Source organism: Lepidochelys kempii, chromosome 13 (assembly GCF_965140265.1).
Source record: "Lepidochelys kempii isolate rLepKem1 chromosome 13, rLepKem1.hap2, whole genome shotgun sequence".
NCBI classification, from domain to species: Eukaryota; Metazoa; Chordata; order Testudines; family Cheloniidae; genus Lepidochelys; species Lepidochelys kempii.
The window spans coordinates 30802545-30830214 of NC_133268.1; the positions used below are offsets into that span (position 1 = coordinate 30802545).

The window sequence follows — 27670 nt, forward strand, 5'->3', positions numbered from 1 at the left end:
ACTCCACAGCTTCTTGCGATCTTCTTGAAACGCACTACACCCAGGAAGAAAAGGAGTACTTGTGGCACCTTAGAGACTAACCGAATACAGACTAACACGGCTGTTACTCTGAAACCTGTCACTACACCCAGGGGTATCTGCAACAGCTGGATGTGTGCCTGTGCTCCAGCAGCGAGATTTTGCCAACTGTATACCTTGTCCCTGCCGGCATGAAGCACACCTCTTAATGCACGCTGTGCCATAAACTGAAGGATGTTTTGTCACCATGCAATTTATTAAACCAGTGGGTTTTTGTTTTTGAAGAAAATGAATACGGTTATCAGTGAGGTTTGAACCCTGTATCTTCAGATCCACAGTCAAGACCTCTACCACTTGAGCTAAAGCAGTAACAAGAAAAACTCAAAAATCAGTAATAAGGATAATTAACTATCCGAATAAACTACCAAGCATACAATGGACTCCCCATCAGTTCATCTCAAAAAGATGAACTCTGTCCAAACACAAGTATTGGCTTGACGCAGTAATAACTTGGTGAAATTTTCTCACCTGTCCTACGCAAGAAGTCAGACTAGATGATCACAATAGTCGCTAACGGCTTTAAAAAACCATTAATCTACTGTTATCCGCTATGTGAACTAGCCACTAGAACAGGATGCCACATACTTTGCCTGGGAGTTGCACAATTATTCGCTAAACAGCAGTAGGATGTTGATATCATTAATCCTGGGCATCTATTCCAGGATCTGGAAGGAAGAGGTTATCTAGTGGTTATAGACAGGATAGCTAAATCCATAGATTCGGCACATTCATTCTGAGACACAGTGAGTCTCAGTTAGTAAGATTTGGATCTACTGTATTTGAAATCCGCTTACTATCCTGTTTAACACAGACAATGTGAACTCTCTCAGTTAACCTACTTGTGTAATGAGGAAAAATGATTGTGTATCTGGCCAGTCCTTCTAGAACAAAGTATGAGCACCTGCTCAATAAAGGACTCCAGTTTCCAGAAATATGAACAGAAACCAGGTGAGACTAGAATTCATGGTCCCCTGGCTCCCAGGTCAGTGCACCTTCCCTAAACTACAGGATATTTGTGGGGAAGTCAGCCTCTTCCTTCCCCTCTCTGCCTCTTACCCTGATGGGGGAGGGAAGGACACTTGTGAACTATGAATGCAGGGACTGGGACCAATCTGGAAGTGAAGACTAAGCAACAGGAGGTATAATCCATCAAACAACAGGAATTCAAAAATAAAAGAAATCCTCCTCTCCTTGAATTGCGAAGAGTGATTTAAAAGGAAGGTGTACTCATCACCATTTATGGAATTTTGTTTTAAAATCTCTTCAGTCAGAGATATATTAAAAATGATTGATTAAATTAAAAGATACTTGCTCTAATTTTATGTCAGTACTTTCTAGAAGTCCCACAATGTGAATGTGAATGTGAATTAAAAATGCAAAGCAAAAATCGTTAAAGTCAAGCTTGCTTGTTCAATTTTACCAGAATAATATGAGCTAGGTGAATTTTTTTCTAAATAGAAGCATTAGAACATGCTATGAATAAGTTAACTGCTACTTCTGTATTATTCAAACTGCCATGTCTACAAAAGCAAATCTGCATCTGAAACATATGTATACTTTGTTTTAAGCATACCAACATTATTTGTTTGATTTGGGAGAAATATTAACTGATGGATCTTTTATGGGAAGACTATAAAAAGAGTCAAACTAGGTATTTATAATAATTCTGAAATTTAAGAAGAGCAGTACTACTGAATTGTTATAAAAGAGCTGAACTTATATGATTATACTGCTCACCTAGAAAAGACCTGCTTATATAGTTGAAAACATTCCAAATGTTTAACCTATGACTACAGGAAGGGGGGGGGGGGGGGAAGTCATGTCAGTACTACAAAGGTATTTTAAAGTTCTGAAGAACAGTTACCTAAAGGAGTAACTTTCGGTCCCCAAATAATACAGCTAACACCTTCAGAAACTCCCAACTTTTAAACGTTAAAGCACTGTAAATATTGAGGCTTAGTAACTGTTTAGTGCGATCCTTGTTAAAAGGCATACCATGCACAGTCAACTCATGGAACTCCTTGCCTGAGGAGGTTGTGACGGCTATGACTATAACAGGGTTTAAAAGAGAACTAGATAAATTCATGGAGGTTAAGTCCATTAATGGCTATTAGCCAGGACGCGTAAGGAAGGGTGTCCCTAGCCTCTGTTTGTCAAGAGGGTGGAGATGGATGGCAGGAGAGAGATCACTTGATCATTACCTGTTAGGTTCACTCTGGGGCACCTGGCATTGGCCACTGTCAGCAGACAGGATATTGGGCTGGATGGACCTTTAGTCTGACCCAGTATGGCCATTCTTATGTATAGACATTTATTTTTTATTTGTATGCCTTTAAATATCAGAAATCTTACACTAATTACTTTATCCTTTCCTAAACAGAAGTTGTTTTGTCCACACGGCCTCTCAGTTGGTGAGCCAACCACCTCAGAAGAGCTTTGGGAAGAGTTAACTAAAAGCTTAATTACTACAGAATACCTATCTTCCACCCTTGCTTGATGTTTGTGCAACCCTCCCATTGTTGCTAGTTAAAATTCTGCTGTGCACTAAACAGGAGTGTAGGGTCTTAAACTTATACCCTAATCAATTTTAAAAGTATGGAATTTGGCTCTTTCCCCACAATGAGTTTGATACCCCTTTAATCTAATTTGTTCTAACATACTCTGGATTCTAAATAGGTGTTTAAATCTTCTAGTGTTACAGTTCATGTAAAGAGAACTTGTTCAACAGCTGTTAATTCTTCCTAAAGCAATTCTACTTTTCCCTTCCTACAGCAACTCCCTATTTCAGTCCTTGTCCCCACATACTTCACTCCCACTGCCTCATAGATCTCATCTGCTAAAGCGATCACCAATTAAAGATTACATCTGCAGTGTCGCTGTTTGGGCTTCTATAAATTGATGACAGACAGATATGGCAGCTAGACAGACTCACTGACCTGACAATAAAGGTGCGTTTGTTTGAGGGGTAAGAGATAGGCACTTCTGAAAATTTTACACCAAGTTCCATGTTCAAAAGTGACAGATATTCAGGAGCATAAGTCACTTAGTCACTTCTGAAAATTTGAGAGTCCAGAATTCAGTGAATCAAGCCCTTGTTAATTGGCCAAGATAGAAGATCTTTCCACATCATCCTAGAGAGAGATCCAGTAAGTGGTTTCCTACTTGTAGGAGAACGTTCTGTACTTCTGCAGAGCACCTTTTCTCAGTATTATGCTCAGCCAGTCAACTTCTATTGGTCAGATACAGGGACCTGGGGTGATGGAGCCTCCCCTGATTTTGAGACCTGAACATGAGTGGGACAGGTCATACAGCAAGCTAGATGTAGTGACCCAGAACTGTCTCACCGAAGAAGCAGCCGTGAAAGTCACTGTGGCTGCAATTTGTCTCATCTTTCTGATAACCAAGGATGAGAGGAGCCAGTGGGGAAGTCACACAAGACCTGACCAAGAAAGGCATTTGGGAGAGAACCTAGGTTTCTTCCCCCTTCCTCTGAGGCAGAATTTTGCCACCAATCAGAATAAGACTACCTAAAGAGAACCTCATCCACAGAAAAGGAATTCAGAGAATCCTCCAGGGACCACACATGATGAGCTCTGTACTGCCTGATGCAGTAATCTGCTAGGCCAGTGCTATTCGAAGTGGAGCACTGGTCCGCGAGCCATCGGCTGCTGGTCTGCGTGCACATTGGAAAAAAAAAAAAGATTGCTGGTCCCCCACATTAGATAGCTTGAGAAGCACTGTGCTAGGCTATTGCTCACTCCTACATCTGTGAAGAGCTGTCATGTTTAGCATCAAATAATGCCATCAGCTTCAAAATTTGATTGGTTTCTGACACAGAGGGGAGGGAAGATCAAGATCTATGTATTGTATCTGAAGACTGACACTTCAGTAAAGGAAAGAAAAATTTGTAGGCAAGACTGCCCTGTGCTTTAATATATTTATGTGAAGAGCTGACTCGAGACCCCGAACCTTATGTGCGCAAAATGATCAAAGTGTAATCCCCATCCTTATGTGGTAACATCTGTTACCTGTATCGCTGAAAAAAAAAAAGGAAAGTGAAAGGGCACCCCTTTGCAGACTGTCTCCAGGTTTATCCATCACCTTATAGAGGAAAGGATGGTGGAAAGAACAAAGAGATCCTTGTCCATATGGGACTGAGGACTGGAATACTGACTTCAGCGAATGTTGGAAAGGGTGGAGATGAAGCCTAGCAAGCGCTCAAGGACACCCTCATCAATCAGCATAGCTACCCTACCTAGCTACTTTAACTGCAATATTTCAAGTAGTTTGTATCTTTTCTTCCACTGACTGCTCAATAACTGGTGTTCAGTAATTCTGTGTAGTCTTGGAATGCCCTGTAATCACTTCAAGGACACCAGTTAGGAGTAATGTTTCATAAGGAAACAATGATAGGCAAGATGGCCCTGAATCTGGGTTAAGGTCCTTCCACTCTTCCTAATGAAAACTCTGGCCAGTCCACTAGTAGATCTGACGCAGGAGGAAGCTCTAAGTAATCTCTGAGGAGACCTAATAGTGAGGCACCCTTTCAGGAAAGGTAGGTGGAGCACAAATTGCCTGGTATTGCCACGATGCCACCCTCTGGGGATGCCCCTGGTGTGGTTGTAGGACCTGGGAAGAGTCAAGAGGACCATCAGATTATCTAAAAGGGGGAACTGTACAGTGGGCTTCAAATGTCAATTCTGGATGGCAGCAAGAATGACCGCAACCCCTTGAGTGGGGTTGTACGTACAGGGGTTCCAAGAATGCCACAGAGGAAGTATAAATGAAGTCAAATGTGATGCAGATCTCCCCAGATTAGGGAACATTCGGGTGGCACGAGCAGAGCTTCTCAGCACCAAAGGCAACAATGTGGTCAGTACTGGTATAAGGGGTATCAGCACCTAGACAGATGACACAGGTAAAAGCCTGGTGATGTCTCCAATGCAAGAGATGATGGCACTGAGGCAAATGGTGCCTGGGAAGCCCGTGCCTCCATGGCATAAGCCAATTCTATATCCAGTCCAGAGATGTGCTGCCCAAGGACAGTCATAACTCCTTTTTCTTCTTCCCTGGAAGAGAGGAAGATGACTGGCACTGAGTCACCTTCCAAGCAACTTTCTGTTCTGCCTAAAGAGCTCAGTGCCAAGGTCAATGTGGCACTGAGAGCCAGTTCAGAGTCCACAGATACTAATGTGCTTGGCTTCAGGGACCATGGGCAGATCAGAAATGGAACTAACCCCACCACACCCATCCCAGTGACACAGGACCAAATATGTAGAGTTCTGGCTTGCGGGAGCACTAAAGAAGCAAGACCCCTTAGGGGAAGTGGTCTGATGCTCGGAATTTGATGCCATCTTTGCTGACCATTGATAAGTCTGTCCCTGGCCCAGAGGATCCTATTACAGAAGGACCACCAGAGCAAATATCAATTAGGCACATTCCCTTCTCTTGCGGAACAAGAACTGACTGTTGCAATTGCAGGAGCAACAGGGTTTGCAGCCCAAGGTTTTAACACCAGCCACAAAGTGAGAAAACAAGTTGTGGTGCTCACCAAGCAATCAAATGACCAACAGAGTAAAAACTACCTACAGGGTAGATATTTTTTCTTTTAAATATACAGAAAAACTAGCTAAAGGAATACAAAGTGAGATAGTGTTTTGTTTTGTGTTTTAAAAAGGGGGGGCGGGAAATCTGTGAGGTAAATTTGCTACAAGGAGAAGGGAAAGACGCTGCTGAATTCCAATTCACTGCCATGAGTGGTAAAGAAACAGAGCAGTAGTAGGGAGGCTGCACACCCCTATATGCCCTCAGGTGGGGAGGGATGCAAAGGCATATATGGTGCATGTACAGACTCATCAGACAACACCAGCAAAATGTTTCAAACCTGTGAACACAGGGATGCACACAGGAGCAGCCGTATTACACTCAGAGCTGTAGCTGTTAAGGACGTGCAGGACTATTAGCTGCCACTGTCACTTACACTTAGTATCCTAAATTACTACACACTAGGACAACATTGGCACAGAAACCACCATCACCAATAGGAATTAGATTTACCAAGACAAACTGCACACGGATGCAATTTTTATTATAAATATCTGATAAAAATAATAGAAATGAGGACTGGAAGGGGACCTTGAAAAGCCATCAAGTCCAGCCCCCACATTGTGGCAGGACCAAATAAACTTAGTTCATCCCTGACAGATATTTATCCAACGATGGGGAATCCATAACCTCCCTTGGAAGCCTATTCCAGAGCTTAACTATCCTTATTGTTAGAAAGGTTAGATATTAGGAAAAACTAAGTTTCTCTTATTGCAGATTAAGCCTATTACTGCTTGTCCTACCTTCTGCAGACATGGAGAACAACTGATCCCCATCCTCTTTGTAATAGCCTGTAACATATCTGAAGATTTATCAGGTCCCCCCTCAGTCTTTTTTCAAGACTAAACATGGCCAGTTTTTTCACCTTTCCTCATAGGTCAGGTTTTCTAAACCTTTTATAATTTTTTTGCTCTCCTCAAAACTCCCTCCAATTTGTCCATATCTTTCCTAAAATGTGACACCCACAACTGGACACAGTACTACAGCTAAGGCTTCACCAGCACCGAGTAGAGTGGGACAATTACCACCTGTGTCTAACATATGACACTCCTATTAATATACTTCAGAATTATATTAGCCTTTTTCACAACTGCATCACGTCGTTGACTCATATTCAATTTGTGATCCACTATAACTCTTAGATCCCTTTCTACAGTGCTACCACTTAGCAAGTTATTCCCCATTTTGTAGCTGTGTATTTGCATTTTCTTAAGTGAAGAACTCTGCACTTGTCTTTATTGAATTTCATCTTGTTGATTTTACACATTCTCAAATTTGTCAAGGACATTTTGAATTCTGATCCTGCCCTCCAAAGTGCTTGCAACCCTTCCCACTTTGGTGTCACCTACAAGCTTTTAAAGCATATTCTCTAATCCATTATCCAAGTCATTAATGTAAATACTGAATAGTACCAAACCTAGTACTGACCACTGCAGGACCCCACTAGATAAGCCCTCCCAGTTTGACAGCAAATCATTGATAACTACTCTTTGAATAGTCTTTCAATCAGTTATGCATCCACCTTATAGTAATTTCATCTAGACCACATTTCCCTAGTTTGCTAATGAGAATATCATGCAGGACTGTTAAATACCTTACTAAAATCAAGATCTCATATCTACAGCTTTCTCCTTTATCCACTAGGCCAGTAACCCATCAAAGATGGAAACTAGTTTGGTTTGCCATGATTTTTTTCTTGACAAATCCATGCTGGCTATTCCTTACAAACCTGCAGGTGCTTACAAACTGACTGTTTAATAATTTGTTCCAGTATCTTTCCAGATATCAAAGTTAGGCTGACTTGTCTATAATTCCACAGGTGGTCTTTGTTCCTTTTAAAGATTGGTACTATATCTGCCCTTCTTTAGTCTTCTGGGACCTCACCTGTCCTTCAGGAGTTCGCAAAGAAAATTACTAACAGCTCCAAGATTCCTTTAGCTAGTTCCTTGAGTACCCTAGGATGAATTTCATCAGGCCCTGCTGACTTGAATATATCTAACTTCTAAATATTCTTTAACCTGTTATGTCCCTATTTTGCCTTGTGTTCCTTCCCCCTTGTTATTAATTATGTTGAGTATCTGGTCACTATTAACCTTTTTAGCGAAAACTTAAGCAAAATAGGCATTAAACACCTCAGAACTTCCTTGACATCATCCATTATTAGCTCTCATTCCTTCCTTTATCTACTTTGTCTTCTTCCTCTTGCTCCAAATGTATTTAAAGAACCTCTTCTTACCACCTTTTATGTCCCTTGCTAAGTGTAACTCATTTTGTGCCTTAGTCCTTCTGATTTTGTTCCTACACATTTGTATTATAAGACATGTGTTGGTCTTATTATTCATACTTATTGTTCCTAAAAATGTCTTGGGTCAGAACAGAACTAGAAAACTGCATGTTTCCCATTAAAAGGAAAATCCTGAAGCAACCTTTATTTGTGGAGCAGTTATCAACACCATTCAAATGATTTTACAGGTGTGCAATACAACTACTGATGTGTAGACAGATACAATGAAATCTTCAAATCAAAATCTCTTAAAGAAAAACATCTTTTTTTGCAAGTAGGCAGCGGAAGTCCTATAGGCAACCAAGCAAAACAAACTTTTAGTTTACGAGGAATAAAGGAGGTAAAAATAAATAGATGCCATACAAACAGCAGCAGTCTACAATGAACTATGTATTAAAGCTCAATTCTGAGACCATATACTACACTGAAGCATACAGTATCCATAAGTGTGCAAAATGTGATCCCTTCAAGAGCAATCAACAACTAAGTCTTCAAGTCATAATTATGCCCTAAGAATACAGATTAACGGGCAGAATTAATGTTACAGACTTTAACATATCCAATTTGCTTTTACTTTGCCGGGTATTACTTTCTCAATGGAAGTTTCAATTCCTCAAATTCTACTTGTAAAATATTACCCTTTCGCTTATAGTATACAGTTCTTGTGATGACCTTGAGTGCAAACAGTACCTTTTGCTGAGCATTCCCTTCAAAAATTACATATATCAACATCCTTAGAAGGGCCACGAAGAACAGTTGAAATTAAAAATAAACCCACACACTAGACACTCATCACTTTGCAACAAGCTTGCTTCCACACAAAACTGGAACAATCTCTTGTGAACCCATATTTCCTAGAATGAAGGCTACAGCCCTACAAATCTAATTACAATCCAATATAAAATTCAGGTCCATGTCATATTGCTTTAAACTCAAGATTATTGAAGTTCTATTCTGGAGGAATCACAAGTGACCAAGAAAACTGGAAGATTTGACAGAACTTTTGTCAATATCTAGGCTTAAAGATCTCCAAATAACTATTCATCAGCAACTATTTATTTGCTAGCCCGAAGTACTGTATAGTGTGAGAAATGGTCTCTCTCGGAGAAGGTTTGTTAAGAAAAAAAGTGAACATGTGACAAGAGTTTGTTAATTTCTTATGATGTTTCAACACAGGCGGTGCCTATTATGAACAAATACTGTCTACATTCATCCACAAACTGGTTTATAAAGAAAAGCAATTGCTTATAATCCAGAACAATACACTATCAGACTAAGATTAAGATAAAGACAGTCAAAAGGCCCTTCAGGAAACAGGGCATGATGAACAACAGAATTTAGAAGACGGTAGGGTAGAGGGAATGTAAACTGAACTCCCAAAAATTAGATTTTGGATTAAATTGACCAATACACCCATCTCCAGAACAGAAACACTTGGGTGTTTTTTTTTTTTTTAAATGAAAGTTCTTTTAACACCCGACAACCCCAAATCAGGAGGACTTTGCTCTGTGCTTCCAAACTAGCCAGTTTCAAACAGTTATGTACAACACACACACAAAGATGCAACAACTTTACCACTTTTGCACCAACACACAGCTATTTAAGTGCAGATTTAGAACAGATCTTTTGTGCGCACGCAACATTTCACTAAAAGAATCCCATGTCACCCAAAGCATTTCTCAAAAACTTTCTAGTTGTGAACTTCTATACAATTATCTAGAAACTAACAGACTAATAAAAATATTTGAGGTAATACCTCTGGCGTGACAGAGACTGAAAAACTTCACATATCATCCCAAACCATCTAGAATACGGATTTTTCAAAGATCCTGTTTGAATCTACCCAGTCTCATGTATCCCTTTACTTTGGATCAGTGTTGTGATTTCTATATACAAATGTTAGGGTCTGCATAACATTTAATGCTGCACCTTCTAATTTGGGGGCATAGAGCTATTTTTCCATGGTCAAGCTGGTTCTCAAAAGTGAGGGAATTAACTGCCCATAGTGAAATGAAGAAAAAACAAACATATTGCTTTCCCATACAGAATTACCAATAAACTTCAATTCTGACCTAACAACCTGTGTTTCTAGTCTTCCTTGAACAGATTCAGTTCTGCCAGATGTCCCAGTAAGTTTGTAATCCAACTTCTTTTTGGTGGAGATATAAGCAATGATTTGAACCCAGGTTCTGTAGCACTGAGAACTCTGTACAGATGCACTTTACCTATTTGTCTGAAGTAGGAGGTGGAATAATACTCAATTACAGGAACAGTAAATAATACTGTGCAACAAAAATGTCTGAGCTTTCCTCCCTTTAAACATAACTAAATGCATTTTTCTGTGGACTCATGTTGAAGCCTATTTTCTTTATTTTTATTTTTTTATTTTTATAAAAATCTTTCAAAAAGGCATATTCCTGATTTTTGTGATAAACAATAAATTTCCTATTAGTCTTTTTTTGCCTCCTTCTCCTTAAGAACAGATAGGCATTTTATAAACCTTTCCAGAACAGCTTCCTGTTTCACCAAGACCACACACTCACTTTGATGTCTCACCTCAAAGAGGAACAGAGCAAAAGGTTTCATGTAAAGCTAACAACGCTAAGAAAAGTACAGTAGAGAGAGACAGCCTACAGGCACCCTCACTGAAATATACCCACAACTGTTCCATATCCACTAACAATCTCGGGTAACCAGTCTAAAAGACAGGTTTCAGAGTAACAACCGTGTTAGTCTGTATTCGCAAAAAGAAAAGGAATACTTGTGGCACCTTAGAGACTAACCAATTTATTTGAGCATAAGCTTTCGTGAGCTACAGCTCACTTCAGCTGTAGCTCACGAAAGCTTATGCTCAAATAAATTGGTTAGTCTCTAAGGTGTTAGAAGTACTCCCAGTCTAAAAGAGACTGTTCGCTGTATTTGCTATTATTGAGAAGTGGGTCTATTCAAAACAAAATGAATTAGAACTAAGGCATGCCAGGATCCTCTGACACACACCAACCAGTAAAACAATGTGAACCACAGAAAAGCAGAATTCGATTGCCACAAATGCATAGTCAGCTCACCAAGAAGTGTAAAAAAAAAAGAGTACTTGTGGCACCTTAGAGACTAACCAATTTATTTGAAGTGAGCTTTAGCTCAGGAAAGCTTATGCTCAAATAAATTGGTTAGTCTCTAAGGTGCCACAAGTACTCCTTTTCTTTTTGCAAATACAGACTAACACGGCTGTTACTCTGAAACCTAACAAATAAAAAGTGTTGTGCTTACACCTTGTATCCAGCTGGCCTATGAGGGTACAAACATCACCATCACAACCTAATAGTGCCATTGCTTTTATTTCTGCCCCTTCCCAAAGGCATACAAGCTTCACGTCAATTTGTTGTCACGGTCACGGCAGAGCACTCCTTGCACGCACTGAGGGAGCCATCACCCACGAGCGCCCCGAGACGCGGGCACGCTAAAGGCGAGTCAGTATCCAGCTCACTCCTGTTTCCCATCCTCCGCTCCGAGGCCCCTGGAGCCAAAGCCCCGCGCCGGGACGGGGCTCACGCTCAACAGCCCAGCGCACAGACGGGCGGAAGCCGCCTGGCTGTCTGCGAGAAGAAAACACGGCTCCGCGGCCAGGGCACTCCACGCCCGCCCGAGCGCGCCGCCTGGGCCCGCGGCGGCCACAAGGTCTGGCGGATTGCGGCTGCCCCACCAGCGGCGCTGGGCGTCTCCGCAGGCTAAGCCGGGGGCGCCCCGGAGACCCGCCCGGGCCCGGCCAGCGCCTGCGCTGCGGGCGCCGCCAATACTCACCTACGCCGCGCAGGGGCCGCGCAACCCGCATGGGCCGCTCCGAGCCGCGCAGCTCAGCGGCGCAGGGGCCAGGCTCTGCCCCTAGGGCCCCGGGCGACAACGGAGCCCTGCGAGCGCGGGCGGAGACACGGGCACGCTGGGGCCCGCGCCCCGGGCAGGGGCAGGAGCCGCCCAGACCTCGGGTCCCCCCACCCAGTCCCTGCCCCTCCCCCCTTTGTGCGGCTGGGAGGACACGTTCCGGGCCGGACCCGGCCTCCCGCCGAGACAGGGCCCTGCCGCGCGGGGAGGGGGCGGCTGAGGGGCGGAGCTGGCCCCGACGCTGCCGGTTTCTTACCGAGGAATCTGTACGGAAAAAGGGTTAGAAAGGAGCTAATCGCCGCCCGGGCCCCGCTCCCCGCGCGAGCCCAGCGCCACCGACCGAGCAGCGCCACAAAATGGCCGCCGCGGCTGACGCGCCGCCGCGAGGGAGGAGGGGGCCGGCGCGGGATCTCAGGGGAGGGGGAGGAGCCAGTAGGCAAAGGGATGGGGCGGGGTAGAGAGAGTGGTCCCGAGAAAGGGGCGGGGACTTGGGGAGGAGCAGGTGAAGGGGCGGGGCCTGCGTTGCGGGCCGGAAGGGGCGGGGCCGAACTCTCACGCCCTCTCCCTTTCCCTCCCTTTCGGGCACGTGTCAGGCAGGGTCCTGCCCTTCTGTGGGGTTCCTGCTGCTCCCAGAGGTACTGGTGCAGCCAGAGAGGCAGCTGGCCTGGTCCCAGCCAGTACCAGCATCAGCAGCCCAAAACACTCCCACCTGCTGATGCCTCAAGCCTGACAATCCTGTTTCCCTTGCTTGTCACCCCAAAGAGATTGGCCCAAGAGCTACCTTGTACCCCAAACACATGGGCCCAACACACCAGCACCCCACCTTCCCTGAAGACACAAGCCCCACAGCCCCTGGGACTTCTAACTGCATGAGACACAGGCCCCAGCGTCCCCACCTGCACCATAAAGGCACTGACCCAAAAGACTGCTTCCATCCACCGTCCTTTGGGCTTTTCCTGTTGTAGATAAATGCCCACTCATACACTTATTATTTCACAATCTAGGTGTTAGGGCACAGCAAATGGACAAAAAAAGACAAAGTGAGGGTAGGTTGGACGAAGACAGCTACAACAAACAAGGTTTAGCAGAAAAGCAGAAGTCACAGCTTGCCACTTGTCTAGCTAATGCCAGATGGTGATGATGTGTAGGAATCACAGCACAGGTAGGTTTGAGGAGGATTTAAAGGTGTTCATTTTATAGAGGTTGACAGGGCGTTTCCCCCATGTATTAAGGTTGCGGCATTAGAGACAAAGGTACTTGAGGGGAAAATGAGCAAGAAATATTGCTAAGGCTCTAATTAGCAGAGCAAAGGGGCAACGGCTCAATAAGTTAGTTGATCTGTGAGATAGGGCCACACTAAATGGTGAAAGGCCTTAAAGGTAAAGACAAGGTGCTTAAGTTTGAAGTAGTGGAGGAGGCAAAGCCAGTGGAACACATTAAGAGGGGGATGATATGGTCGGCGCATGGAGCAAGGAACATAATCCCATCAGCAGTTTTTTGAATAGTCTTCAGCCAGGAAGAGATTACAATAATCAAGACATTAGATAATGAGGCCTGAATAAGAGCTTTGGTTGGCTGAACAGACAGAAAAGGCAGAATTTTAGAAATGTTATGTAGAAAGAAACAACAAGAACTGGACATGGCCTAGATGTGTGCATCAAGAGAAAGGGTCAAGTTTAATATAATGCTCATATTGCAGGCTTCAGTGATTAGGAGAATAGTGGTGTTACTCATGATGACAGAGAACATTTGGGTGGGAGAAGATCAGAAGCTCAGTTTGGGCCATGTTGAGTTTAAGCTGGACATCCACAAGGAAACATCTGAAAGATAAGCTAAGATGCAGAATCAGATGGTTGAAGACAGGTTTTTTTAGTGGAAAGGTAGATTTATGAGTTTTCAGCATGAAGATGGCATTCAAAACCCATGGTTGTAGATGAAAGCACCTAGAGATAGGGTGTGGAGAAAGAAGGCAGGGGACTAAAGAAAGAGCCTTGGGGATGTCCAGTGCTAAAATAAGGCGGCAGGAGGAGAACCTACCAAACAAGATACTGAAGATCTGATCAGAGAAGAAAGAAGAGAACAATCAGAGAACAATGCCTCAAATGGCAACAGATAGAACTTTTAAAGTAGGGAGTCGTCGATGGTGTCACTGGTCACCGAGCAGTCAAAGAGAATGAGAATGGAGCAGAAACCCTGGGGTTTGGCCAAGAAGAGGTCAGTTGAGATTATATTGGGATCCATTTCAGTGGAGTTCAGGGGGCAGAAACTGGATTGAGAGGGAAAAGGTGTGAGAAGAGGAACTCAAGGTAGTGGTTGTAGAAGCATGTTCAATAAGATTGAAGGTGTAAGGGAGATGGTGTGATAGCTGCAGAGGCAGATGTGGTCAGAGGTGAATTATTCCATGATGAGGAAGACTGAAGCATGCTTCTATTACAAAGGGAAGGATCCAAGGTGCTGAAGAAAAAGGTGTGAGAATGGGGGCTGGGGAGGTACGCTTGGGATAGGGTCACACAGGAGTAGATGGAGGGCTTAGAGGAGGAGAAAAAATGAGAAATGGTGTCAGTGCTTGGGAAGGAGGAGGAGAGTGTGTTAAGAGGTAAGGGAATGGAGAGTCATGGGTGAGGGAACTAGGGGTGCTGCTGCACCCCCCAGCTTGAACTGGTTTCCAGTATATATAGGGTTTACAGTTTGGTTCAATGGCTCTCAGTACCCCCACTAGACAAATTGTTCCAACACTCCTGTGGAGAGCTCATGTCAGATCTTGTGCAAAAGTCATCAAATTCCTAAGCAGTGAGAGAAGTGGGAGAGGGGAGGGAGATGGTTTAAGGAGGGAGACAAAGGTGTCAAATTGCTGACTGGGATTGTAGGTGTGGGGTTCAATTATAGTGAAGAGGTGGACTTCCTTGGTTAAAAAAATGACAGAAGTGAAGGAGAACAAAATAAATCTAGTGGAGTCCAGCATCATTGCAGGACTTCTTCCAGAGACTTTCAAGATTTGCTTCTCCCTTGCTTGGATATGGTGCAGGGTGCCATCAGGGAGTCGGGTGAGGGTCCTTGATTCTGCATCACTGAGCCCTGGCACTAGTTGGAACTTCTGAGGGGCTACTGTGACATTCTGTACCTCAAAATAGCACCCTGAAACCCTCATATTCACCACTTTGATATGATTATGATATGTTTTGTACAAAGTATGCCTGTGAGGTATCATTTGAGAAGTCATGATCTATTGAACATTACTACCCTGTTGAATTGTATTGTTACCATTGTATCTGAAGTTGTGAACTATTGCTGTGTGTGTTATTGAAATATGTCATGAGGTTGAGAGGCGCCCACAGCCAGTCTTTCAGTGGCAACAAAGGAGCACCTAATGAAACAGATTTACATCAGGACCACCCAGATATATGTTGATGGTCCATCCCAGAGACTCCCAATGCCCATCTCAGAGGGCACGTATACTGTGGAGGTGATCTAACTCATGTGACATAGCAAGGATCTTTCTAGCAGCTGGAGGAAAGTTTAAAAAAGGGACAGCGACATCACCAGATGGCCTCTCTACTCTCCCATCTCAACTTGTGGAAGACAAAGACTTTGAACTGGGGAGATTAGTCCCATGCTGAAAGGGAATTCAGTCTGTGTAATAAAAACTGTAAACTGCCTGAAACATTCATTGGGGTGAGAGACTGATTCAAACCTTACTTAGTCTGTAGAATTCAGACTGAAAGTTTATTTTTTATTTCTTGTGTAACCAACTTTGATCTCTATGCCTGCTACTTATAATCATTTAAAATCTATCTTTCTGTAGTTAATAAATCTGTTTTATATTTTACCTAAAACACTCTGGTTTTGGTTGAAGCGCTTAGAGCAGAGGTTCTCAAACTGTGGTCTGTGGACCACCAGTGGTCTGCGAGCTCCATTCAGGTGGTCCGCGGATAGTTCCCTCTATGGTGCGTGCCTGAGTGGCTGCACACAAGAGTATGAAGGGCCACCTACCTAATCAGTGAAGCTGCACAGGCATGGCTCCATTAATTAGATGCCTGGACCCTGGAGAAAACACATATACAAGATGAGGTGGTGGCCTTGCAGGGAATAAGGGGTTAGTGGGAGGGGGCAATGTGGTGAGAAGAGGGGTAGGGGGAATTTGGGATGTGCAGGGCTGCGGCGGCGAGAGAAAGAGGTGACTTTCCCCAGCTCCAGGGCTGCAGCTGCTGGGGAGAGACAGCCCTCCTTCCCAGCCTCAGCTCAGGGGCTGCTGTGCTGGGGGAGAAAGGGTACATCCATTGCATTAGAAAGGTGAGACTACTGATATTAAAATATGAGTTGTGTGCTTTTATTTGTAGAACAAAAAATGTTAATTATTATTAAGGGGTTTTTTTTAGTATAGTGCTTTTATCCAAAGCACTTTACACTAGTTAGCTAACTGTACAAACATCATTTGGAAAGATCATTGAGTGGTCCATCAAGACCCTCAGCAATTTTCAAGTGGTCTGGGAAAAAAAAATGTGAGAACCACGCTGTTTCATGGCCCTGCCTTGCCTAAGAGCTGGAGCTCTAATTCCTGAGAAGGGGCTCACCCCAGAGACATAGTCAGGCACAGTGGCCTCCCACTGAGCTGGACGGGGAGGGACCATTGCTAACCCACTACACTTGGTGAAGAATGCGGGCATTGGCCCGGCCCCTGTAATAAGGGGTCCAGAGCAAGTCACACCCCACACATCCTTGCTGTTACCATAGAGCTGGACAAACTGTGACAAAGTCAAGCCAGACTGCTGCAAGAGAATGTGGGAAGGCAGATACGTTAACCCTAGAATGTTAAAGGTCCTCTTCCCTATAAGATGAGGAGGAGTTACCTCAGGTCAATTAGGAACCTCTGGATCCAGTTAAGGGCTGCCTGAGACCTTTTAAAACCAGGAGGGAGAGGGAAAAGGAGAGGGAGAGAGAGACAAGCCGCTACCAGGCTAGTGGCAGCAGGGAAGTAAGCTTCTCCATAGGGGAAGCAGACTAGCCTGAGTGCCTGCTAGGGGAAGGACAGACACCCGGGGGCAGACTACAGGGCAACACCCAGCCCCAGCAAGGAGGCAGGGGAAGATATCACCCTTTGTTTTTGTGTTTATGGGACTTATTCCCCTTTTGTTTGGTAGAGAATCATCCTATAGGCCTACCCTGGAAATACGGCCGAAGGAGCACAGAAGGGGATAGGACGAACACTGCCCAGAGGGAGGTGGGGCTAATTTAATCCAGGCCTGCCATCACTAGAGGGGGAAGTGCTTGGTCCACTGAGACGAAGGAGGTGCCTTGTCACACAGGAGGTAGGATCTGACTTTGATGGAACCGTCCCAGGGGAAGGTAAATCACACACACACACCCAATGGATGATGTAATAAGGGCTCTGGTATAGGCCATGACAGCCCTACAAGAGGCTACCATGGTCCAGATGTCTGCACAACAGGAATTGGTGCGGCTACAGCAGTAAAACGAATCAACTGCTGATGACCCAGGCAGCCCAGGACCGAGCCACTCTGCAGGAGGTCATGAACCAGCTGAAGGCCCTGACCGCTCTGATGCATGGCCACGATGGGACCTGGTCCCTTCGGGCCAGTAGTCACCTACAAAAGAAAGATGATGTCGAGGCATACCTCCTTACCTTCGAGAGAACAGCCTATGTGAGGCTTGGCCCCAAGACCAGTCGGTCAGCATCCTCACCCCCTTTTTGTGTGGGGAGGCCCAGAAGGCCTATTACAACATGGCAGTGGAAGCAGCTACAGATAACCCCCAGTTGAAGGCGGAGGTCCTGGGGAGATCCAGGGTGACAATAGCTATAAGGGCCCAGAAATTCCAAGAGTGGCAGTACTGGGACGGCAAAGCACCGAGGTCCCAGTTATTCGACCTGATCCATCTAATGTGGAAGTGGCTGTGCCCTGAGACCCACGGTCCAGAGAAAATTATGGAAATCATAGTGTTGGACAAGTTCATGAGGGGACTACCGCCTGACCTAAGGGGATGGGTGAGCCAAAATGACCCCTCCTCCTATAATGGGTTAGTCGCCCATGTAGAGAGACGCTTAATGGCCAAAGAACTTTCTTTGACTATCAGGGAAGAGATGCGCCAGGTCAAGAGGCCAGTCCCCGCCCTAAGGGCCCTGGCTTCCAAAGCACCAGGCAGAACTATGATGGGAAGGAAGGATGCTAAAGAGCGGCCAGAGGCCACAAAGAGACTTGGGGAACTGGGGAGAGAGGGTCATGGGGTAAGGCCCAATAACCCAAAGAATAGGGGAATACCCCAAGCAGGATATAGGTGTTATGCATGTGGGGAAGTAGGACATATAGCAGCCAGTGTCCTAATGTGGAAGAGACCATGCAATGTAATCTGAGGGATCCTGAAGATCCATGTGGCTTGATAAACCTCATGGGAGTTGTGATGGCCCCCCATAGGTACATGCAGCCAGTTAAGATGAATGGCATAGAGACCATTGCCTTAGTGGACTCTGGGAGTGCTGTCACACTTTTCTCAGGGAAATTATTGGACCAGGACCAGCTGTCTTGGGCTAAGCGCACAGGAATAACCTATGCACACTATGCATTATCCGACCATCCCTGTACAAATTGAGGTCCAGGGGAATACCACAAGAATGATGGCAGGGGTGGTCCTGAAGCTCCCATACATGGTCCTCATAGGACTAGACTTCCCAGGGTTTGGAGGCCTACTCCTTATTGATGAGTCAGAGGAGGGTAGTGACCCTGGGATCAATACGATGGCCCCAGTAGCTAACCCTCCCCCAGTCTTCCGTGAATTTGCCCAGGATCTATTCTCTACAGGTGGGAAGCCCCGGAAGACTAGGCGAGAAAGGAGGGCAGATAAAAGGTTGGGAACCAGAATCTTGACCCAGAACCAAAAGGCTGCGCTTGTAGGGAAGAAGTCTGGTCCAGCTGACAGTGGGGGCAACGCAAATGACTGACGAGTCGGAAGCTGGACCCAATTCCATGGAGGCTCCCCCCAGGAAGGAAACAAAAATAGGTCTCCTTGAGTTTGGGTATATTGGACCCTCCTTTGAGAATTTTGGACAGGATCAGGCCAATGATCCGCTATATGATAACGTTAGGAAAGAGGTAGTTGAGGTGAATGGGGTCCCGGTGGAGGGGAAAACCAAAGGCCCAGAGCCATACTTCATGATAAAAAGGGACTATACAGGGTAGTCCAAATGCAAGAGTGAGAAGTAGAGCAGTTCTTGGTAGCTCGAAGACACCAGAGGGCAGTTTTGGACCTCACAGTCATTTGTTCGGAGGACATTTAGGAGTGGATGAAATCCTCAGCCGAATCCGTCGGAGGTTCTTTTGACCAGAAGTTTATATGGAGGTCCGACAATATTACACTTCCTGTCCAGAATGCCAATTACATGGCCCCTGACCACACTTAAGGGCCCTTTTAGTGCCTCTGTGAATTATAGAAGTCCCATTCGAGAAGATAGCCATGTACCTGATAGGTCCACTGGAGAAGTCACCCCAGGACCATCACAGTGTGCTCGATATACTGGATTATGCCACCTGATACCCAGAAGCTATACCCTTACGAAACACAATGACCAAGACGATAGCTAAGGAATTTTAATCCAAATTTTCTCTAGGGTGGGGAAACCCAAGGAAATCTTGACAGAGCAAGGGACCCCCTTCGTGTCCAAGCTGATGAAAGGCTTGTGTGCAATGCTCCACATACAGGCCCTAAGAACGTCAGTCTACCATCCACAGACTGATGGCCTCGTCAAACGCTTTAATAGGACACTGAAGACCATGATACGGAAAGTGGTGAGTCAGGATGAGAAAAATTGGGATATCTTACTACCTTACCTGATGTTTGCTATAAGGGAGGTCCCCCAAACGTCAACTGGGTTTTCCCCTTTTGAACTATTATACGGTTGTCACCCCCGCGGCATACTGGACATTTCCAAGGAAGGCTGGGAAGAACAGCCTAACCAGGAAAAAAGCATCATTGGGCATGTGCTGCAAATGAAGGACAGGATAGCCCAAAAAGTCCTGTGGCACATTATAGACTAATAGATGTATTGGAGTATAAGCTTTCGTGGGTGAATACCCACTTTGTCGGATGCATGTAGTAGAAATTTCCAGAGGCAGGTATAAATCTGCAAGCAAGAATCAGGCTATGGATAATGAGGTTAGTTCAATCAGGGAGGATGAGGCCCTCTTCTAGCAGTAGAGGTGTGAACACTAAGGGAGGAGAAACTGCTTTTGTAGTTGGCGAACCAGTCACAGTCTTTGTTTAATCCTGAGCTGATGGTGTCAAATTTGAAAATGAACTGAAGCTCAGCAGTTTCTCTTTGAAGTCTGGTCCTGAAGTTTTCTTGCTGCAGGATGGCTACCTTTAAATCTGCTATTGTGCGTCCAGGGAGGTTGAAGCCTTCTCCTACTGGTTTTTGTATATTGCCATTCCTAATATCTGATTTGTGTCCATTTACATGCATCTGACAAAGTGGGTATTCACCCAAGAAAGCTTATGCTCCAATACATCTGTTAGTCTATAAAGTGCCACAGGACTCTTTGCTGCTTTTACAGATCCAGACTAACACAGCTACCCCTCTGATACAGGATAGCCCAAGTCACCCCCATAGTGCGGGAACACATGGAGAAGGCACAAGAGGCCAAACAGATCTATTACAATCATAGAATCATCGAATATCAGGGTTGGAAGGGAACTCAGGAGATCATCTAGTCTAACCCCCTTCTCAAAGCAGGACCAATCCCCAATTTTTGCCCCAGATCCCTAAATGGCCCCCTCAAGAACTCACAACCCTGGGTTTAGCAGGCCAATGCTCAAACCACTAAGCTATCCCTCCCCAAGTGATGGCCCGGAAATTCCAAGTGGGAGATCGGATAATGGTGCTGGTGCCCACAGCAGAGAACAAACTCCTGACCAGATGGCAGGGGCTATATGAAGTGATAGAAGCCATTGGGGAGGTCGACTATAAAGTTCGACAGCCTGATCATCAGAAACCGGAACAGATCTACCATATCAACCTGTTGAAACCATGGCAAAACAGAGGTTAATCTGGTCACTCTAGAGACACCACCCCAAGGAAGCAAACCTCAGGGGCAGGTGAGAATATCCCCTGAATTGACACCTTGTCGTGGGGTAATGTCTCACAGCCGCAGTGCCTCCTGCTAGTTGTCCAGGGAATTTGCTCTTTTCAGCCAGGAGTGCCCTCTGCCAGTTGGTGTCTCGACTGTCACTGGCCCCATGCCCTTCTTGGACACTGGTGCCCTTCTAGATTAGGGTTCTGCTCCCCTCCCAGTGGAACCCCCAACCCCCTATCCCTCCCTTGCCTCTGTGGCTACCGTCAGTCATTGTCTAGCCCCCGCTCCCTGGGGCAGACTGCAGTCTGTACCACTCATCATCGACAAGGGGTGGTCGGACCAGCTGCCTCTGTCTAGGTCTGGGCTGCTCTTCTGCAGCCTTAGTACCCCTCTGTGGGCCTTTACCTCGGCCTGCAGCTGTGCTAGGCTGGAGCTCCCCAGCTCCCTCTGCCCTTCCTCAGCACTGCTCTGCCCTAGGTACCCTCCTCAGCTTCCCAGGCAGCCAGGTCCTCCTCTCTCCATGTAGCTAGAGAGAGTGTCTCTCTTAGCTCCTAGCTACCAGCCCTCTTATAGGACCAGCTGTGGCCTGATTGGGGTGTGACCCCACCTGTGGCTACTTTCCCCAATCAGCCTAGCTTTCCTCCAGCTACAGCCCTCTCTTAGGGCTGTTTTAAGCCCTTCGAGGCATGGCGGGATGACCACCCCCCAAACCCCTGAACAAGCCAAAGTCATCAGTATGATTGAACGAAACCACAATGTGTTCTCAGAAAGGCCAGGCAGGACCACAGAAGTTCACCATCAGATCATCACGGATCCTGGAATAAAGGTGAATGTTAAGCCATATCTGATCCCCGAGACAAAAAGAGAGGAGATTAAGACCCAAGTTAGGAAAATGTTGGAGCTAGGAGTCATTGAGGAATCCCATAGTCAATGGTCCAGTCCAATTGTCCTGGTACCTAAGCCAGATGGCAGCAGGAGATTCTGCAATGACTTCCGAAATTAAACGAGGTGTCCCAGTTTGATGCCTACCCCATGCCTCAGATAGATGAGCTAATCGACCAACTGGGAAAAGCACAATTCTTGTCCACCCTTGACTTAACCAAAGGTTATTGGCAAATCTCTCTGGCCAAGGAGGCCAAAGAGAAGACTGCCTTTTTGACACTGGAGGGATTGTACCAGTACACTGTCCTCCCTTTTGGGCTATATGGTGCTCCTGCAACCTTCGAGCTGCTCACAGATAAGCTGTTACATCCACATGGCAATTATACAGCTGCTTACCTTGACGATAAGAAAAGGAGTACTTGTGGCACCTTAGAGACTAACCAATTTATTTGAGCATAAGCTTTCGTGAGCTACAGCTCACATAGCCCAGACTGGGAGACGCACCTAGGAAAGGTGGAAGCGGTATTGGACACCCTAAGGAAGGCGGGTCTCACTGCAAATCCCTGCAAATGTGCATTAGGGCCACCAGAAGCCAAGTACTTTGGGTACATCATGGGAAGGGGCGTTGTCAAGCCCAACTGAACAAATTAGAGGCAATACAATGTTGGCCTCGACCAATCTGGAAGAAACAGGTCTGAGCATTCCTGGGGATAGTTGGGTACTACAGATGATTCATTCCCCACTTTGCTACCAGAGCATACCCATTGACGTATTTGATAAAAGCCAGAGGCCCAGACATAGGGAAATGGACCAGCGCAGCTGAAGAAGCTTTTGCAAATCTGAGAACCTCCCCCTGTAGTAACCCGTTGCTAGTAGCCCTGGACTTTGAGAAGGAGTTCTTGCTGCAAATAGACGCCTCCAAGGTTGGGTTGGGAACTGTACTTTCGCAAATGGTAGGAGAGGAAGGACACCCAATCACATTCCTTAGTAGGAACCTCCTGCCCAGAGAACAAAAGTATGCTGTAGTGGAGAAGGAATGCCTTGCTGTAAAATGGGCCATGGAAACCCTCCGATATTACTTACTCAGATGGAGGTTTACCCTTGTCACTGACCATGTTCCCCCTGAAATGGATGCATCGGAACAAAGGAAGAAATGCAAGGGTAACAAGATGGTTCCTGTCGTTACAACCCTTCCACTTCAGGGTGCAGCACAGGTCAGGGGTCAGGCATGGCAATGCTGATGGCCTATCATGGGTACACTATTTTTTGACCCAAGTAGACCAACCCCATGGTGTTGAGCAGGGAGGGGGGATATGTGACAAAGTCAGGCCGGATGGCTACAAGAGGGTGTGGAAAGGCAAATATGTTAGCCCTAGAATGTTAAAGGTCCTCTTCCCTATAAGCTGAGAAGGGGTTACCTCAGGTCAATTAGGAATACCTGGATCCAGTTAAGGGCTGCCTAAGACCTTTTAAAACCAGGAGGGAGAGGGAGAGGGAGAGAGAGAGAGACAAGCCGCTACAAAGCTAGTGGCAGCAGGGAAGTAAGCTTCCCCATACGGGAAGCAGACAAGCCTGAGTGCCTGCTAGGGGAAGGACAGACATCCAGGGGCAGACTACAGGGTGACACCCAGCACCAGGGAGAAGGCAGGGGAAGGTATCACCCTTTGTTTTTGTGTTTATGAGACTATTCCCCTTTTATTTGGTGGAGGATCACCCCGTAGGCCTACCCAGGAAATACGGCCAAAGGAGCACAGAAGGGGGTAGGACAAACGCTGCCCAGCGTGGGCTGATTTACCCCAGGCCCACCACCATCAGAGGGGGAGGTGCTTGGTCTGACAAGACAAAGGAGGTGCCTTGCCACAAAGCTCATCAAGTACTTGGCTAAGAGCCACCAGCAGCAGCTGGTGCAACAGCTAGGGACCTATAAGCAGCAGCTCCTCTGGGAGTTGGAAGCCCAACATCCTGAAGAGCAGCAGTCGTGCCTGCAGCAGCTGGAAGCCCTGCTGTCCAGTTCTGGCGGGCCCCACCAGGCAGAGACTATGACCACCTCTATCCCCACAGTACCAGTACGGCAGTCAAAGATGCCTTCCTCATGATCTTTGAGCGGTCGCCTCAGCAGCTGAGTGGCCACCTGGACAGTGGGCCACCTTCCTGGCCCCATATCTTATGAGTCAGGGCAAACTGCTTACCAAGGGCTACCAGACTACGAAGCCCAGGTCTATGGACAGGTGAAGGCCACCATCGACGGGGGGAGGGATAGCTCAGTGGTTTGAGCATTGGCCTGCTAAACCCAGGGTTGTGAGTTCAATCCTCAAGGGGGCCATTTAGGGATCTGCGGCAAAAAATTGGGGATTGGTCCTGCTTTGAGCAGGGGGTTGGACTAGATGACCTCCTGAGGTCCCTTCTAACGCTGATATTCTATGATTCTATGACTTCCGAAAGGTGAATGCAATCTCTAAGTTCAATGTCTACCCAATGCCCTGGATTAACAAACTCCTTGACTGGCTCGGGGAGGCCCAATACTTTATGACCCTTGACCTCATGAAGGGATATTGGCAAATCCACCTGGACCTGAGCTCGAGGGAGAAGATGGCATTTGCCATCCTGATTGGGCTCTATCATTTTACACAAATGCCCTTCAGCCTACATGGAGCTCTGGCAACCTGCTTGTGGTTAATGGACCACCTCGTGCAGCCCCACACTATGTATGTCGCACGCTACTTAGATGATATGGTGGTGTATAGCCGGAGCTGGGAGGAAGCAACTGTCCTTCGGGCACTGTGAGTCACTGGGTTGACAGCGAACCCAAAGAAATGCCTGATTGGGTGGCAAGAAACCACATACCTGGGATACACCCTGGGGCAAGCTCAGATATGCCTTCTCATAGGGAAGGCCCCGACCACAAAGCAGCAGGTGCGACAGTTCCTGGGGCTGGCCAGATGTTATAGGTGATTTCTACCCCCTTGACCAAGCTCCTAAGGACAGTCCCCACTGAGTATGCTGGTCAGCAGAATGTGAAAACACCTTCCAGACCCAGAAGGAGCACCTGTGCTGGGAACCGGTACTCTTCAGCCCTGACTTCAACCAGGAATTTATTGTCTAGATGGATGCTTCAGAGGTGGGACTCGTGGCCATCCTTTCACAGGTGGTAGAAAGGGACGAGCACCTGTCGTATACATCAGTAGGAAGCTGTTCCGGAGAGAGTGGAACTATTCCGTCATTGAGAAAGACGCCCTCACTGTCAAATGGGCGGTGGATGCCTCAGGTACTATCTCCTCGGTGCCCCCATGCCCTCTTAAAATAGCTGAACACTATGAAGAACACCAATCCCAAGTTGATGCGGTGGTACCTCAGTCTCCAACCACCCACATTCACCCTCAGACACCGACCGGGTAAGGCCAATGCTAATGTCACACCAACAGACCCCAGTCGGCGTTGGGTGTGATCGAACCTGGGACCTCTGGAGCTAAATGCATGAGCCTCTACTATATGAGCTAAAAGCCATATGGCTATTAGCTAAGTCTGTACAGAAGACTCATTAATCTCTCTCTAAGTGGTCTCGGTGCCACTAGATGGGACAGACCACCACACCCAGAAAGCATGTGGGTTACACTAACATGGACTTTTTGTCACACCTGGGGAAAAGCAAGGACGCCAGCCCTGAAAACCAGGAGCTGGACTTGAGTGGGGACTGTCTAGTGCAGTGGCACCCAAACAGGGAAGCCGGAGGGCCATGGCCCATCCATTTTTTGCCATGGCAACCCCACCCCCTCCCCTCCTCTTTCCCCCCCATGACCCCAGCCAGCCTCCTGGACTCCTCACCCAGGGCAGATGGAGGGTCCCTGCCACAACTCCCTACAACTGCCTGCGCGGCTCTTACCATGGCTGAGCTACAGCTCTGAGGCACTGTCCCCTGGACGGAGCCAGGTAGGGGTGAGAGCGGTGCTGTGTGAGCAGCTGTGGGGAGCCTGGGTCCCTCCACCTGGGACACTGGCAGTGGACTGCTTTTGGCCCCTGGGCGGGGGGGGGGGGGGGGAGGGCAGGTTCCCCAGCCCTGTGCCTGCTTGGCCAGGGCCACGGCCTCTGGGGGAAGAGGAACCAGAGGACATGAACAGAAGAAATTCCTGAATTGCTTGTACACCAGTGCTAGGAGCTTGGATAACAAACAAGAGGAACTGAATTGCTCCTGTATTAACATAAATTTGTTTTAGTTGGTGTTGCTGAAACCTGGTGGAAATTGTCAGGGATGAGCACCTGGACTAGCTGGTTTAGTCTCCAAGCAGACTAATGAGCCCAAATGGGCTATAGCAAAACTGCCTGACTGGCTGACCTGCCTGGTTGGTTGAAGGGAGCCCGCAGATGTGCTCTTAAGCCCAGCAGCATTAGCAGGTTGCCAGCTGCCGAACACTTACACCCACAGCTGCGATTGCTCCTGTACCTGCCTTGTTCCCCTCCTTGCTCCTGCCCTTGGCCCTGGCCCTTGGTGTAAGAACCCAGGGGCCTAGAACCAGGATGTGAGGGAGGTGCTGCTTCCTCATTGCCACCAAGAGCAAATGAAAGGCTAAGCTCTGAAGGAAATCCCTCTCTAAGGGGTTTGGAAGTATAACATTGTCTAAGTATAGCGTTGTATAAGGGGACATGCTGGGTACATTGTATATGAGAGGGCATGCCAAAACATGTTACAAAGTATCTGAGGGAGCACACGTAGGGACAGTTAGCTTTTGAATGGAGAAGCAATTAAGATAGAGCCAGCACGTCTAAGAAGCAGGCATCAGAATGGAAGGTGTGAAGGGCAATTAGTTAAGTTAACTGGAAGCTGTTAAAGGAGATTGTTAAGGGTGGCAGGTACTTGAAGATACGTGACTGGTCTCAGGGATCTCGAAGGGTGGTGACTAAAATCTTTTTTTTTCTTTTGTCTGTAACTTCTCTGTAACTTGTTCTCCAAAAACTGTATAAATTAAGAGACACAAGCCCCACTCGGGCGGCTCACTTCTAAATGTATTAGCAGAGCAGCTTTGCTAATAAAACAGAGTGGTCTGATAAATTGTGAGTCTGAGTCAAACTTTGACAGGGGCATAAAGGATAGCCTTTTGTGATTGATTACCTGGCACTCCTCATATAAACTAGGATGCCATTTCTGGGAGTTCTCTGAGCAATACAGGCCTTTGGTGTCCTTCTGCCTTAAACCCTGCTCACTGCAACTCACCTTGATCCCAGACTCCCAACTTTTGACTTATGCTCAGCTCCCAACCCTGATTCTGGTTTACTGGCTTTGGTGTAAGACTATTGCTGACCCAGATGAAAGACTCTGGCCTAGACTGACACCAATTCTCACCTCAAGCTCTATTTGGTAATGGACTCTGATTTTGAGATTTTGACCTGGCCTGGCCCCAGATTGATCTCTGACCTTTGGCCCCAATACTGAGCACTCCATGGCCAAAGGCCACCCAGGACCCAGGGCTGACCCTTGGCTCTGACTCCTGGTTCCTGACTCTGACTCCTGGTTTCTAGCTCTGACACTCAGAGCTGGTCCTGGCCTCTGATGCTGGCTCTGACCACGAGGATGGACTGCCCAGTACTGTGACCACTAGGCATGATCATCCACACCCTGGTCTTGAAGAGATGATTCCTGTGATTGGAATGTTAAAATCAATAGTTATAACCTATTTGGGAAGGATTGAGTGGGCAAAAATGGAGGAAGAGTGGCATTCTGTCAAAAATTCCTTTCGTTCTTAGTTTTCGAAGACTGAGATTTTCTCTTCAGTTTCATTGTTTTCTTGTTAACTTTAATGGCCCATCACTTGTCTTCTCCTGGGTTGGGCAATATAGGTGGCTGGAGCTAGTCTTGACTGTGTGGGGAGGCAAC

At 46.5% G+C, this 27670-nt stretch overlaps 1 protein-coding gene across 7 annotated transcripts in view; it reads right to left on the bottom strand.

Moving 5' to 3' along the window:
* The window catches only part of PHF20 (PHD finger protein 20), a 190130-nt gene extending 177908 nt beyond the window's left edge, over positions 1-12222 (bottom strand). For 5 of the 7 annotated variants that reach the window (XM_073310010.1, XM_073310015.1, XM_073310011.1 and 2 more), the window contains exon 1: positions 12099-12221. The gene's annotated coding sequence lies outside the window, so the exon portion shown is untranslated. Of the gene's footprint in view, positions 1-12098 lie in introns of all 7 variants that reach the window. The other 2 variants (XM_073310018.1, XM_073310016.1) reach the window with 1 other exon arrangement.
* Positions 12223-27670: the final 15448 nt, after the last annotated feature.